We start from the raw sequence: 14,502 nt of genomic DNA, 5'->3' as shown, positions 1-14,502 counted from the left end.
GGATTATTGGGGGGGTTTAATGTGGATTATTGGGGTTTAATGTGGATCATTGGGGGGTTTAACGTGGATCATTGGGGGATTTAATGTGGATCATTGGGGGGTTTAATGTGGATCATTGGGGGATTTAATGTGGATCATTGGGGGGTTTAATGTGGATCATTGGGGGCTTAATGTGGATCATTGGGGGGTTTAATGTGGATCATTGGGGGGTTTAATGTGGATCATTGGGGGGTTTAATGTGGATCATTGGGGGGTTTAATGTGGATCATTGGGGTTTAATGTGGATCATTGGGGGGGTTTAATGTGGATCATTGGGGGGTTTAATGTGGATCATTGGGGTTTAATGTGGATCATTGGGGGGTTTAATGTGGATCATTGGGGGGGTTTAATGTGGATCATTGGGGTTTAATGTGGATCATTGGGGGGTTTAATGTGGATCATTGGGGTTTAATGTGGATCATTGGGGGGTTTAATGTGGATCATTGGGGTTTAATGTGGATCATTGGGGGGGTTTAATGTGGATCATTGGGGGGGTTTAATGTGGATCATTGGGGGGTTTAATGTGGATTATTGGGGGGTTTAATGTGGATCATTGGGGGGTTTAATGTGGATCATTGGGGTTTAATGTGGATCATTGGGGGGTTTAATGTGGATCATTGGGGGGGTTTAATGTGGATCATTGGGGTTTAATGTGGATCATTGGGGGGTTTAATGTGGATCATTGGGGGGTTTAATGTGGATCATTGGGGGGTTTAATGTGGATCATTGGGGTTTAATGTGGATCATTGGGGGGTTTAATGTGGATCATTGGGGTTTAATGTGGATCATTGGGGGGTTTAATGTGGATCATTGGGGGGGTTTAATCTGGATCATTGGGGTTTAATGTGGATCATTGGGGGGTTTAATGTGGATCATTGGGGTTTAATGTGGATCATTGGGGGGTTTAATGTGGATCATTGGGGTTTAATGTGGATCATTGTGGGGTTTAATGTGGATCATTGGGGGGGTTTAATGTGGATCATTGGGGTTTAATGTGGATCATTGGGGTTTAATGTGGATCATTGGGGGGGTTTAATGTGGATCATTGGGGGGGTTTAATGTGGATTATTGGGGGGTTTAATGTGGATCATTGGGGGGTTTAATGTGGATCATTGTGGGGTTTAATGTGGATCATTGGGGGGGTTTAATGTGGATCATTGGGGTTTAATGTGGATCATTGGGGTTTAATGTGGATCATTGGGGTTTAATGTGGATCATTGTGGGGTTTAATGTGGATCATTGGGGGGGTTTAATGTGGATCATTGGGGTTTAATGTGGATCATTGGGGTTTAATGTGGATCATTGGGGGGATTTAATGTGGATCATTGGGGTTTAATGTGGATCATTGGGGTTTAATGTGGATCATTGTGGGGTTTAATGTGGATCATTGGGGGGGTTTAATGTGGATCATTGGGGTTTAATGTGGATCATTGGGGTTTAATGTGGATCATTGGGGTTTAATGTGGATCATTGTGGGGTTTAATGTGGATCATTGGGGGGTTTAATGTGGATCATTGGGGTTTAATGTGGATCATTGGGGTTTAATGTGGATCATTGTGGGGTTTAATGTGGATCATTGGGGGGTTTAATGTGGATCATTGGGGTTTAATGTGGATCATTGGGGGGTTAATGTGGATCATTGGGGGGGTTTAATGTGGATCATTGGGGTTTAATGTGGATCATTGGGGGGTTTAATGTGGATCATTGGGGGGTTTAATGTGGATCATTGGGGGGGTTTTATGTGGATCATTGGGGTTTAATGTGGATCGTTGGGGGGTTTAATGTGGATCATTGGGGGGTTTAACGTGGATCATTAGGGTTTAATGTGGATTATTGGGGGGGTTTAATGTGGATTATTGGGGTTTAATGTGGATCATTGGGGGGTTTAACGTGGATCATTGGGGGATTTAATGTGGATCATTGGGGGGTTAATGTGGATCATTGGGGGATTTAATGTGGATCATTGGGGGGTTTAATGTGGATCATTGGGGGCTTAATGTGGATCATTGGGGGGTTTAATGTGGATCATTGGGGGGTTTAATGTGGATCATTGGGGGGTTTAATGTGGATCATTGGGGGGGTTTAATGCGGATCATTGGGGGTTTTAATGTGGATCATTGGGGTTTAATGTGGATCATTGGGGGGGTTTAATGTGGATCATTGGGGGGTTTAATGTGGATCATTGGGGGGTTTAATGTGGATCATTGGGGTTTAATGTGGATCATTGGGGGGTTTAATGTGGATCATTGGGGGATTTAATGTGGATCATTGGGGGGTTTAATGTGGATCATTGGGGGGTTTAATGTGGATCATTGGGGGGTTTAATGTGGATCATTGGGGGGTTTAATGTGGATCATTGGGGGGTTTAATGTGGATCATTGGGGGGTTTAATGCGGATCATTGGGGGGTTTAATGTGGATCATTGGGGGGTTTAATGTGGATCATTGGGGGGTTTAATGTGGATCATTGGGGGGTTTAATGCGGATCATTGGGGGTTTAATGTGGATCATTGGGGGGTTTAATGTGGATCATTGGGGTTTAATGTGGATCATTGGGGGGGTTTAATGTGGATCATTGGGGGGTTTAATGTGGATCATTGGGGGGTTTAATGTGGATCATTGGGGTTTAATGTGGATCATTGGGGTTTAATGTGGATCATTGGGGGGTTTAACGTGGATCATTGGGGGGGTTTAATGTGGATCATTGGGGTTTAATGTGGATCATTGGGGTTTAATGTGGATCATTGGGGGGTTTAATGTGGATCATTGGGGTTTAATGTGGATCATTGGGGTTTAATGTGGATCATTGGGGGGGTTTAATGTGGATCATTGGGGGGTTTAATGTGGATCATTGGGGTTTAATGTGGATCATTGGGGTTTAATGTGGATCATTGGGGTTTAATGTGGATCATTGGGGGGGTTTAATGTGGATCATTGGGGGGTTGAATGTGGATCATTGGGGGGTTTAACGTGGATCATTGGGGTTTAATGTGGATCATTGGGGTTTAATGTGGATCATTGGGGGGGTTTAATGTGGATCATTGGGGGGTTTAATGTGGATCATTGGGGGGGGTTTAATGTGGATCATTGGGGGGTTTAATGTGGATCATTGGGGTTTAATGTGGATCATTGGGGGGTTTAATGTGGATCATTGGGGTTTAATGTGGATCATTGGGGTTTAATGTGGATCATTGGGGGGGTTTAATGTGGATCATTGGGGGGTTTAATGTGGATCATTGGGGGGTTTAATGTGGATCATTGGGGGGTTTAATGTGGATCATTGGGGTTTAATGTGGATCATTGGGGGGTTTAATGTGGATCATTGGGGTTTAATGTGGATCATTGGGGTTTAATGTGGATCATTGGGGGGTTTAATGTGGATCATTGGGGGGGTTTAATGTGGATCATTGGGGGGTTTAATGTGGATCATTGGGGTTTAATGTGGATCATTGGGGTTTAATGTGGATCATTGGGGTTTAATGTGGATCATTGGGGTTTAATGTGGATCATTGGGGTTTAATGCGGATCATTGGGGTTTAATGCGGATCATTGGGGTTTAATGCGGATCATTGGGGTTTAATGTGGATCATTGGGGTTTAATGCGGATCATTGGGGGTTTTAATGTGGATCATTGGGGGGTTTAATGTGGATCATTGGGGTTTAATGTGGATCATTGGGGTTTAATGTGGATCATTGGGGTTTAATGTGGATCATTGGGGGGTTTAATGTGGATCATTGGGGTTTAATGCGGATCATTGGGGTTTAATGTGGATCATTGGGGGGGTTTAATGTGGATCATTGGGGTTTAATGCGGATCATTGGGGGGTTTAACGTGGATCATTGGGGGGGTTTAACGTGGATCATTGGGGGGTTTAACGTGGATCATTGGGGGGGTTTAACGTGGATCATTGGGGGGGGGTTTAACGTGGATCATTGGGGGGGGTTTAACGTGGATCATTGGGGGGGGTTTAACGTGGATCATTGGGGGGTGTTTAATGTGGATCATTGGGGGGGGTTTAATGTGGATCATTGGGGGGGGTTTAATGTGGATCATTGGGGGGGGTTTAACGTGGGATCATTGGGGGGGTTTAACGTGGATCATTGGGGGGGTTTAATGTGGATCATTGGGGGGGGTTTAACGTGGATCATTTGGGGGGTTTAATGTGGATCATTGGGGGGGTTTAATGTGGATCATTGGGGGGGGTTTAATGTGGATCATTGGCGGGTTTAATGTGGATCATTGGGGTTTAATGTGGATCATTGGGGGGTTTAACGTGGATCATTGGGGGGTTGAATGTGGATCATTGTGGGGTTTAATGTGGATCATTGGGGGGTTTAATGTGGATCATTGGGTTTAATGTGGATCAATGTGGGGTTTAATGTGGATCATTGGGGGGTTTAATGTGGATCATTGGGGTTTAATGTGGATCATTGGGGGGTTTAATGTGGATCATTGGGGGGGTTTAACGTGGATCATTGGAGGGTTGAATGTGGATCATTGGGGGGTTGAATGTGGATCATTGGGGGGGTTTAACGTGGATCATTGGGATTTAACGTGGATCATTGGGGGGTTTAATGTGGATCATTGGAGGGTTGAATGTGGATCATTGGGGGGTTTAACGTGGATCATTGTGGGGTTTAATGTGGATCATTGGGGGGTTTAACGTGGATCATTGGAGGGTTGAATGTGGATCATTGTGGGGTTTAATGTGGATCATTGGGGGGTTTAATGTGGATCATTGGGGGGTTTAATGTGGATCATTGGGGGGTTTAATGTGGATCATTGGGGGGTTGAACGTGGATCATTGTGGGGTTTAATGTGGATCATTGTGGGGTTTAATGTGGATCATTGGGGGGTTTAATGTGGATCATTGGGGGGTTTAATGTGGATCATTGGGGGGTTTAATGTGGATCATTGGGGGGGTTTAATGTGGATCATTGGGGTGTTTAATACGTGGATCATTGTGGGGTTTAATGTGGATCATTGGGGGGTTTAATGTGGATCATTGGGGGGTTTAATGTGGATCATTGGGGGGGTTTAATGCGGATCATTGGGGGGGTTTAATGTGGATCATTGGGGGGGTTTAATGTGGATCATTGGAGGGTTTAATGTGGATCATTAGGGGGTTTAATGTGGATCATTGGGGTTTAATGTGGATCATTGGGGGGTTTAATGTGGATCATTGGGGGGGTTTAATGTGGATCATTGGGGTTTAATGTGGATCACTGGGGGGGTTTAATGTGGATCATTGGGGGGTTTAATGTGGATCATTGGGGGGTTGAATGTGGATCATTGGGGGGTTTAATGTGGATCATTGGGGGGTTTAATGTGGATCATTGGGGGGTTTAATGTGGATCATTGGGGGGGTTAAATGTGGATCATTGGGGTTTAATGTGGATCACTGGGGGGGTTTAATGTGGATCATTGGGGGGTTTAATGTGGATCATTGGGGGGTTTAATGTGGATCATTGGGGGGGTTAAATGTGGATCATTGGGGTTTAATGTGGATCATTGGGGGGTTTAATGTGGATCATTGGGGTTTAATGTGGATCGTTGGGGTTTAACGTGGATCATTGGGGGGTTTAATGTGGATCATTGGGGGGTTTAATGTGGATCATTGGGGGGTTTAATGTGGATTATTGGGGTTTAATGTGGATCGTTGGGGTTTAACGTGGATCATTGGGGGGTTTAATGTGGATCATTGGGGTTTAATGTGGATCGTTGGGGTTTAACGTGGATCATTGGGGTTTAACGTGGATCATTGGGGGGGTTTAATGTGGATCATTGGGGTTTAATGTGGATCATTGGGGGGGTTTAATGTGGATCATTGGGGTTTAATGTGGATCATTGGGGTTTAATGTGGATCGTTGGGGGGGTTTAACGTGGATCATTGGGGGGGTTTAATGTGGATCATTGGGGTTTAATGTGGATCATTGGGGGGGTTTAATGTGGATCATTGGGGTTTAACGTGGATCATTGGGGGGGCTTAACGTGGATCATTGGGGGGGTTTAACGTGGATCATTGGGGTTTAACGTGGATCATTGGGGGGGCTTAACGTGGATCATTGGGGGGGTTTAACGTGGATCATTGGGGTTTAACGTGGATCATTGGGGGGGTTTAATGTGGATCATTGGGGTTTAATGTGGATCATTGGGGGGGTTTAATGTGGATCATTGGGGTTTAATGTGGATCGTTGGGGGGGTTTAATGTGGATCATTGGGGTTTAATGTGGATCATTGGGGGGGTTTAATGTGGATCATTGGGGTTTAATGTGGATCATTGGGGGGGTTTAATGTGGATCATTGGGGGGTTTAATGTGGATCATTGGGGTTTAACGTGGATCATTGGGGGGTTTAATGTGGATCATTGGGGGGTTTAATGTGGATCATTGGGGTTTAATGTGGATCGTTGGGGTTTAACGTGGATCATTGGGGGGTTTAATGTGGATCATTGGGGTTTAATGTGGATCGTTGGGGTTTAACGTGGATCATTGGGGTTTAACGTGGATCATTGGGGGGGTTTAATGTGGATCATTGGGGTTTAATGTGGATCATTGGGGGGGTTTAATGTGGATCATTGGGGTTTAATGTGGATCGTTGGGGTTTAATGTGGATCGTTGGGGTTTAATGTGGATCGTTGGGGGGGTTTAACGTGGATCATTGGGGGGGTTTAATGTGGATCATTGGGGTTTAATGTGGATCATTGGGGGGGTTTAATGTGGATCATTGGGGTTTAATGTGGATCATTGGGGTTTAATGTGGATCGTTGGGGGGGTTTAACGTGGATCATTGGGGGGGTTTAATGTGGATCATTGGGGTTTAACGTGGATCATTGGGGGGGCTTAACGTGGATCATTGGGGGGGTTTAACGTGGATCATTGGGGTTTAACGTGGATCATTGGGGGGGTTTAATGTGGATCATTGGGGTTTAATGTGGATCGTTGGGGTTTAACGTGGATCATTGGAGGGGTTTAATGTGGATCATTGGGGTTTAACGTGGATCATTGGGGGGGTTTAACGTGGATCATTGGGGGGTTTAACGTGGATCATTGGGGGGGTTTAATGTGGATCATTGGGGGGTTTAACGTGGATCATTGGGGGGTTTAACGTGGATCATTGGGGGGGTTTAACGTGGATCATTGGGGGGGTTTAACGTGGATCATTGGGGGGGTTTAACGTGGATCATTGGGGGGGTTTAATGTGGATCATTGGGGGGTTTAACGTGGATCATTGGGGGGTTTAACGTGGATCATTGGGGTTTAATGTGGATCATTGGGGGGTTTAATGTGGATCATTGGGGGGGTTTAACGTGGATCATTGGGGTTTAACGTGGATCATTGGGGTTTAATGTGGATCATTGGGGGGGTTTAACGTGGATCATTGGGGTTTAATGTGGATCATTGGGGGGTTTAATGTGGATCATTGGGGTTTAATGTGGATCATTGGGGTTTAATGTGGATCATTGGGGGGTTTAATGTGGATCATTGGGGGGGTTTAACGTGGATCATTGGGGTTTAACGTGGATCATTGGGGTTTAACGTGGATCATTGGGGGGGTTTAACGTGGATCATTGGGGGGTTTAACGTGGATCATTGGGGGGTTTAACGTGGATCATTGGGGGGTTTAACGTGGATCATTGGGACAGGTGGGGATGTTTGGTAGGAATATGTGATTAGTGTAGGATTAGTATAAATGGTTGGTTGATGTTCGGCACAGACTCGGTGGGCCGAAGGGCCTGTTTCAGTGCTGTATCTCTAATCTAATTGGGGGGTTTAATGTGTATCATTGGGGGGGTTTAATGTGGATCATTAGGGTTTAACGTGGGTCATTGGGGGGGTTTAATGTGGATCATTGGGGGGGTTTAATGTGGATCATTGGGGGGGTTTAATGTGGATCATTGGGGTTTAACGTGGATCATTGGGGGGGTTTAATGTGGATCATTAGGGTTTAACGTGGATCATTGGGGGGGTTTAATGTGGATCATTGGGGGGGTTTAATGTGGATCATTGGGGGGGTTTAATGTGGATCATTGGGGTTTAACGTGGATCATTGGGGGGGTTTAATGTGGATCATTAGGGTTTAACGTGGATCATTGGGGGGGTTTAATGTGGATCATTGGGGTTTAATGTGGATCATTGGGGTTTAATGTGCATCATTGGGGGGGTTTAATGTGGATCATTAGGGTTTAATGTGGATCATTAGGGTTTAACGTGGGTCATTGGGGGGTTTAATGTGGTTCATTGGGGGGTTTAATGTGCATCATTGGGGGGGTTTAATGTGGATCATTAGGGTTTAATGTGGATCATTGGGGGGTTTAATGTGGTTCATTGGGGTTTAACGTGGATCATTGGGGGGTTTAATGTGGATCATTGGGGGGGTTTAATGTGGATCATTGGGGGGGTTTAATGTGGATCATTGGGGTTTAATGTGGATCATTGGGGGGTTTAATGTGGATCATTGGGGGGTTTAATGTGGATCATTGGGGGGGTTTAATGTGGATCATTGGGGTTTAACGTGGATCATTGGGGTTTAACGTGGATCATTGGGGGGGTTTAACGTGGATCATTGGGGGGGTTTAACGTGGATCATTGGGGGGGTTTAACGTGGATCATTGGGGGGGTTTAACGTGGATCATTGGGGGGTTTAATGTGGATCATTGGGGGGGGTTTAATGTGGATCATTGGGGTTTAACGTGGATCATTGGGGGGGTTTAACGTGGATCATTGGGGGGGTTTAACGTGGATCATTGGGGGGGTTTAACGTGGATCATTGGGGGGGTTTAATGTGGATCATTGGGGTTTAATGTGCATCATTGGGGGGGTTTAATGTGGATCATTAGGGTTTAACGTGGGTCATTGGGGGGTTTAATGTGGTTCATTGGGGTTTAATGTGCATCATTGGGGGGGTTTAATGTGGATCATTAGGGTTTAATGTGGATCATTGGGGGGTTTAATGTGGTTCATTGGGGTTTAACGTGGATCATTGGGGGTTTTAATGTGGATCATTGGGGGTTTTAATGTGGATCATTGGGGGGTTTAATGTGGATCATTGGGGGGTTTAATGTGGATCATTGGGGGGGTTTAATGTGGATCATTGGGGGGGTTTAATGTGGATCATTGGGGTTTAATGTGGATCATTGGGGGGTTTAATGTGGATCATTGGGGGGGTTTAATGTGGATCATTGGGGGGGTTTAATGTGGATCATTGGGGTTTAACGTGGATCATTGGGGGGGTTTAATGTGGATCATTGGGGGGGGTTTAACGTGGATCATTGGGGGGGTTTAATGTGGATCATTGGGGTTTAACGTGGATCGTTGGGGGGGTTTAACGTGGATCGTTGGGGGGGTTTAACGTGGATCGTTGGGGGGTTTAACGTGGATCGTTGGGGGGTTTAACGTGGATCGTTGGGGGGTTTAACGTGGATCGTTGGGGGGTTTAACGTGGATCGTTGGGGGGTTTAACGTGGATCGTTGGGGGGTTTAACGTGGATCGTTGGGGGGTTTAACGTGGATCGTTGGGGGGTTTAACGTGGATCGTTGGGGGGTTTAACGTGGATCGTTGGGGGGTTTAACGTGGATCGTTGGGGGGTTTAACGTGGATCGTTGGGGGGTTTAACGTGGATCGTTGGGGGGTTTAACGTGGATCGTTGGGGGGTTTAACGTGGATCGTTGGGGGGTTTAACGTGGATCGTTGGGGGGTTTAACGTGGATCGTTGGGGGGTTTAACGTGGATCGTTGGGGGGTTTAACGTGGATCGTTGGGGGGTTTAACGTGGATCGTTGGGGGGTTTAACGTGGATCGTTGGGGGGTTTAACGTGGATCGTTGGGGGGTTTAACGTGGATCGTTGGGGGGTTTAACGTGGATCGTTGGGGGGTTTAATGTGGATCATTGGGGTTTAATGTGGATCATTGGGGGGTTTAATGTGGATCATTGGGGGGTTTAATGTGGATCATTGGGGTTTAATGTGGATCGTTGGGGGGGTTTAACGTGGATCGTTGGGGGGTTTAACGTGGATCATTGGGGGGTGTAATGTGGATCATTGGGGGGTGTAATGTGGATCGTTGGGGGGGTTTAATGTGGATCATTGGGGGGTTTAACGTGGATCATTGGGACAGTGGGGATGTTTGGTAGGAATATGGGATTAGTGTAGGATTAGTATAAATGGGTGGTTGATGTTCGGCACAGACTCGGTGGGCCGAAGGGCCTGTTTCAGTGCTGTATCTCTAATCTAATTGGGGGGTTTAATATGTATCATTGGGGGGGTTTAATGTGGATCATTGGGGGGGTTTAATGTGGATCATTGGGGGGGTTTAATGTGGATCATTGGGGGGGTTTAATGTGGATCATTGGGGGGTTTAATGTGGATCATTGGGGGGTTTAATGTGGATCATTGGGGGGGTTTAACGTGGATCATTGGGGGGGTTTAACGTGGATCATTGGGGGGGTTTAATGTGGATCATTGGGGGGGTTTAACGTGGATCATTGGGGGGGTTTAACGTGGATCATTGGGGGGGTTTAACGTGGATCATTGGGGGGGTTTAATGTGGATCATTGGGGGGTTTAATGTGGATCATTGGGGTTTAATGTGGATCGTTGGGGGGGTTTAATGTGGATCATTGGGGTTTAATGTGGATCATTGGGGGGTTTAATGTGGATCATTGGGGGGTTTAATGTGGATCATTGGGGGGTTTAACGTGGATCATTGGGGGGGTTTAACGTGGATCATTGGGGGGGTTTAACGTGGATCATTGGGGGGGTTTAACGTGGATCATTGGGGGGTTTAATGTGGATCATTGGGAGGTTTAACGTGGATCATTGGGGGGGTTTAACGTGGATCATTGGGGGGGTTTAACGTGGATCATTGGGGGGTTTAACGTGGATCATTGGGGGGTTTAACGTGGATCATTGGGGGGGGGGTTTAACGTGGATCATTGGGGGGGGGTTTAATGTGGATCATTGGGGTTTAATGTGGATCATTGGGGGGTTTAATGTGGATCATTGGGGGGTTTAATGTGGATCATTGGGGGGTTTAACGTGGATCATTGGGGGGTTTAACGTGGATCATTGGGGGGGGGGTTTAACGTGGATCATTGGGGGGGGGTTTAATGTGGATCACTGGGGTTTAATGTGGATCATTGGGGTTTAATGTGGATCATTGGGGGGTTTAATGTGGATCATTGGGGGGTTTAATGTGGATCATTGGGGGGTTTAACGTGGATCATTGGGGGGGGGGTTTAACGTGGATCATTGGGGGGGGTTTAACGTGGATCATTGGGGGGGGGTTTAATGTGGATCATTGGGGGGTTTAACGTGGATCATTGGGGGGGGTTTAACGTGGATCATTGGGGGGGGGTTTAATGTGGATCATTGGGGGGTTTAACGTGGATCATTGGGGGGGGTTTAACGTGGATCATTGGGGGGGGGTTTAACGTGGATCATTGGGGGGGGTTTAACGTGGATCATTGGGGGGGGTTTAATGTGGATCATTGGGGGGGGTTTAATGTGGATCATTGGGGGGGGTTTAACGTGGATCATTGGGGGGTTTAACGTGGATCATTGGGGGGGGTTTAACGTGGATCATTGGAGGGGGTTTAACGTGGATCATTGGAGGGGGGGGGGCGTTTCACGTGGATCATTGGAGGGGGGGGGGCGTTTAACGTGGATCATTGGGGGGGGTTTAACGTGGATCATTGGGGGGGGTTTAATGTGGATCATTGGGGGGGGTTTAATGTGGATCATTGGGGGGTTTAAAGTGGATCATTGGGGGGGGTTTAATGTGGATCATTGGGGGGTTTAAAGTGGATCATTGGGGGGTTTAATGTGGATCATTGGGGGGTTTAACGTGGATCATTGGGGGGGCTTTAATGTGGATCATTGGGGGGGGTTTAACGTGGATCATTGGGGGGGGTTTAATGTGGATCATTGGGGGGGGTTTAATGTGGATCATTGGGGGGGTTTAATGTGGATCATTGGGGGGGGTTTAATGTGGATCATTGGGGGGGGTTTAATGTGGATCATTGGGGGGGGTTTAATGTGGATCATTGGGGGGGGTTTAATGTGGATCATTGGGGGGGGGTTTAATGTGGATCATTGGAGGGTTTAACGTGGATCATTGGAGGTGGGGGGGGGTTTAACGTGGGTCATTAATTGAATGGGGAGGTTGATGTTCTGTTCGAACAGTCTGGTGGTTGAGCTGGAATCTGTCAGCGTGTGACTGCCTCCCTGATACGGTTTGTGTAATTTGGCATGTGGGTGAACAGCTCGGAGCAGTTTGAATGTCACGGGCGGTTTGAGGGTCAGTTACCAGGTGAATTTATTTAACGCAAAGCCCCTGGATTCTGTTCGGCTCAAGGGCTCAGGGGATAGAAAGGGCCCACAGCACACCATATCCTGCGGTCAGAAGCGTCAGTATCCAGCTGCTGCCCATTGCTTTGGCAGCTCTGGGCAAGTTAAAAAAAACCGAACCGGCCTCTGTCACCTTGTACTAGCAGGAGAATCAGAGAGCAGGCAGTTCAAATCGGTGCCTCACTGGGGCAGAGTAAAGTCAAATAGGAGAGAGAGAGAGAGAAGTCTTAATAATATCCATCAGCCCTCGCCGTGACCGCCTGGGATCTTCCTGCCCTTGCCACAACCGCCTGCCCCACACCCCAACCTTCCCACCACACTCCATCCCTTCTTCTCTGTACAGACACCATCGCTCCGCTCCACCCCCGATACTCATTCCCTGCCCCCCCTCTCCTTCCCTGCACTTGCTTCCTCCCACGCACTGAATCTCTCCTTCAACGCACTGGGCCAGTCTCTCAATGCCAGGGTCTGTCACCCACAGTCCCCAGGCCAGTCTCTCAATGCCAGGGTCTGTCACCCACAATCCCCAGGCCAGTCTCTCAATGCCAGGGTCTGTCACCCACAGGCCAGTCTCTGAATGCCAGGGTCTGTCACCCACTGCCCCCAGGCCAGTCTCTCAATGCCAGGGTCTGCAACCCACAGCCCCCAGGCCAGTCTCTCAATGCCAGGGTCTGTCACCCACTGCCCCCAGGCCAGTCTCTCAATGCCAGGGTCTGTTACCCACAGCCCCCAGGCCAGTCTCTCAATGCCAGGGTCTGTTACCCACAGCCCCCAGGCCAGTCTCTCAATGCCAGGGTCTGTTACCCACAGCCCCCAGGCCAGTCTCTCAATGCCAGGGTCTGTCACCCACAGCCCCCAGGCTAGTCTCTCAATGCCAGGGTCTGTTACCCACAGCCCCCAGGCCAGTCTCTCAATGCCAGGGTCTGTTACCCACAGCCCCCTATTGGATCTATCGGCAGGAAAGACAAAGGTCGGATAAAAGCAGCTCTGGAGGCAGCAGAAGGTTTCACAATCTTGTCAACATTATTTTAATAGGAATGTAACACGCTCACAATAGATGACATTTCATTCTCTCTAATAAGTGCATTCGACACATTGACACAGACACAATTGAGCAGGGCCAGGGTGGCATGGTCTGCCCGCCGGCCTGGGCTTCCAGAGTATGGCACAAGCTGCTTCCGGTCAGCCCTCAGACAGTTGGGGGGTGGGGGGGGGGAAGGGGGGAGGGGGAGAGGGCACCGGTCCCAGGGTTTAAACTCTCGCTGACCTTCACAACATACAATAAATTACAGGATTTTATCCCAAAATTAATACATAGCTGTCAACACACACACACCTGGAGAAGGCAGATCATTAAACAGGCAAATGTGCCCACCAGACCGAGGGAGAGAGCGCGAGAGAGGAGGGAGAGAGAGAGGAGAGAGAGGAGGGAGGGAGAGAGGAGAGAGAGGAGGGAGGGAGAGAGGAGAGAGAGGAGAGAGGGAGAGAGGAGAGAGAGGAGGGAGGGAGAGAGGAGAGAGAGGAGGGAGGGAGAGAGGAGAGAGAGGAGGGAGGGAGAGAGGAGAGAGAGGAGGGAGGGAGAGGAGAGAGAGGAGGGAGGGAGAGGAGAGAGAGGAGGGAGGGAGAGGAGAGAGAGGAGGGAGGGAGAGGAGAGAGAGGAGGGAGGGAGAGGAGAGAGAGGAGGGAGGGAGGGAGAGAGAGGAGAGAGAGGAGGGAGGGAGGGAGAGAGAGGAGGGAGGGAGCGAGAGAGAGGAGGGAGGGAGAGGAGAGGAGGGAGGGAGAGGAGAGAAGGGAGGGAGGGAGAGAGAGGAGGGAGGGAGAGAGAGGAGGGAGGGAGAGAGAGGAGGGAGGGAGAGAGAGGAGGGAGGGAGAGAGAGGAGGGAGGGAGAGAGAGGAGGGAGGGAGAGAGAGGAGGGAGGGAGAGAGAGGAGGGAGGGAGAGAGAGGAGGGAGGGAGAGAGAGGAGGGAGGGAGAGAGAGGAGGGAGGGAGAGAGAGGAGGGAGGGAGAGAGAGGAGGGAGGGAGGGAGAGGAGGGAGGGAGGGAGAGGAGGGAGGGAGAGAGAGGAGGGAGGGAGAGAGAGGAGGGAGGGAGAGAGAGGAGGGAGGGAGAGAGAGGAG

The sequence above is a fragment of the Heterodontus francisci genome, unplaced genomic scaffold (genome assembly GCF_036365525.1).
Source record: "Heterodontus francisci isolate sHetFra1 unplaced genomic scaffold, sHetFra1.hap1 HAP1_SCAFFOLD_800, whole genome shotgun sequence".
Taxonomy (NCBI): domain Eukaryota; kingdom Metazoa; phylum Chordata; class Chondrichthyes; order Heterodontiformes; family Heterodontidae; genus Heterodontus; species Heterodontus francisci.
Note: the sequence above shows the minus strand (reverse complement) of the source record.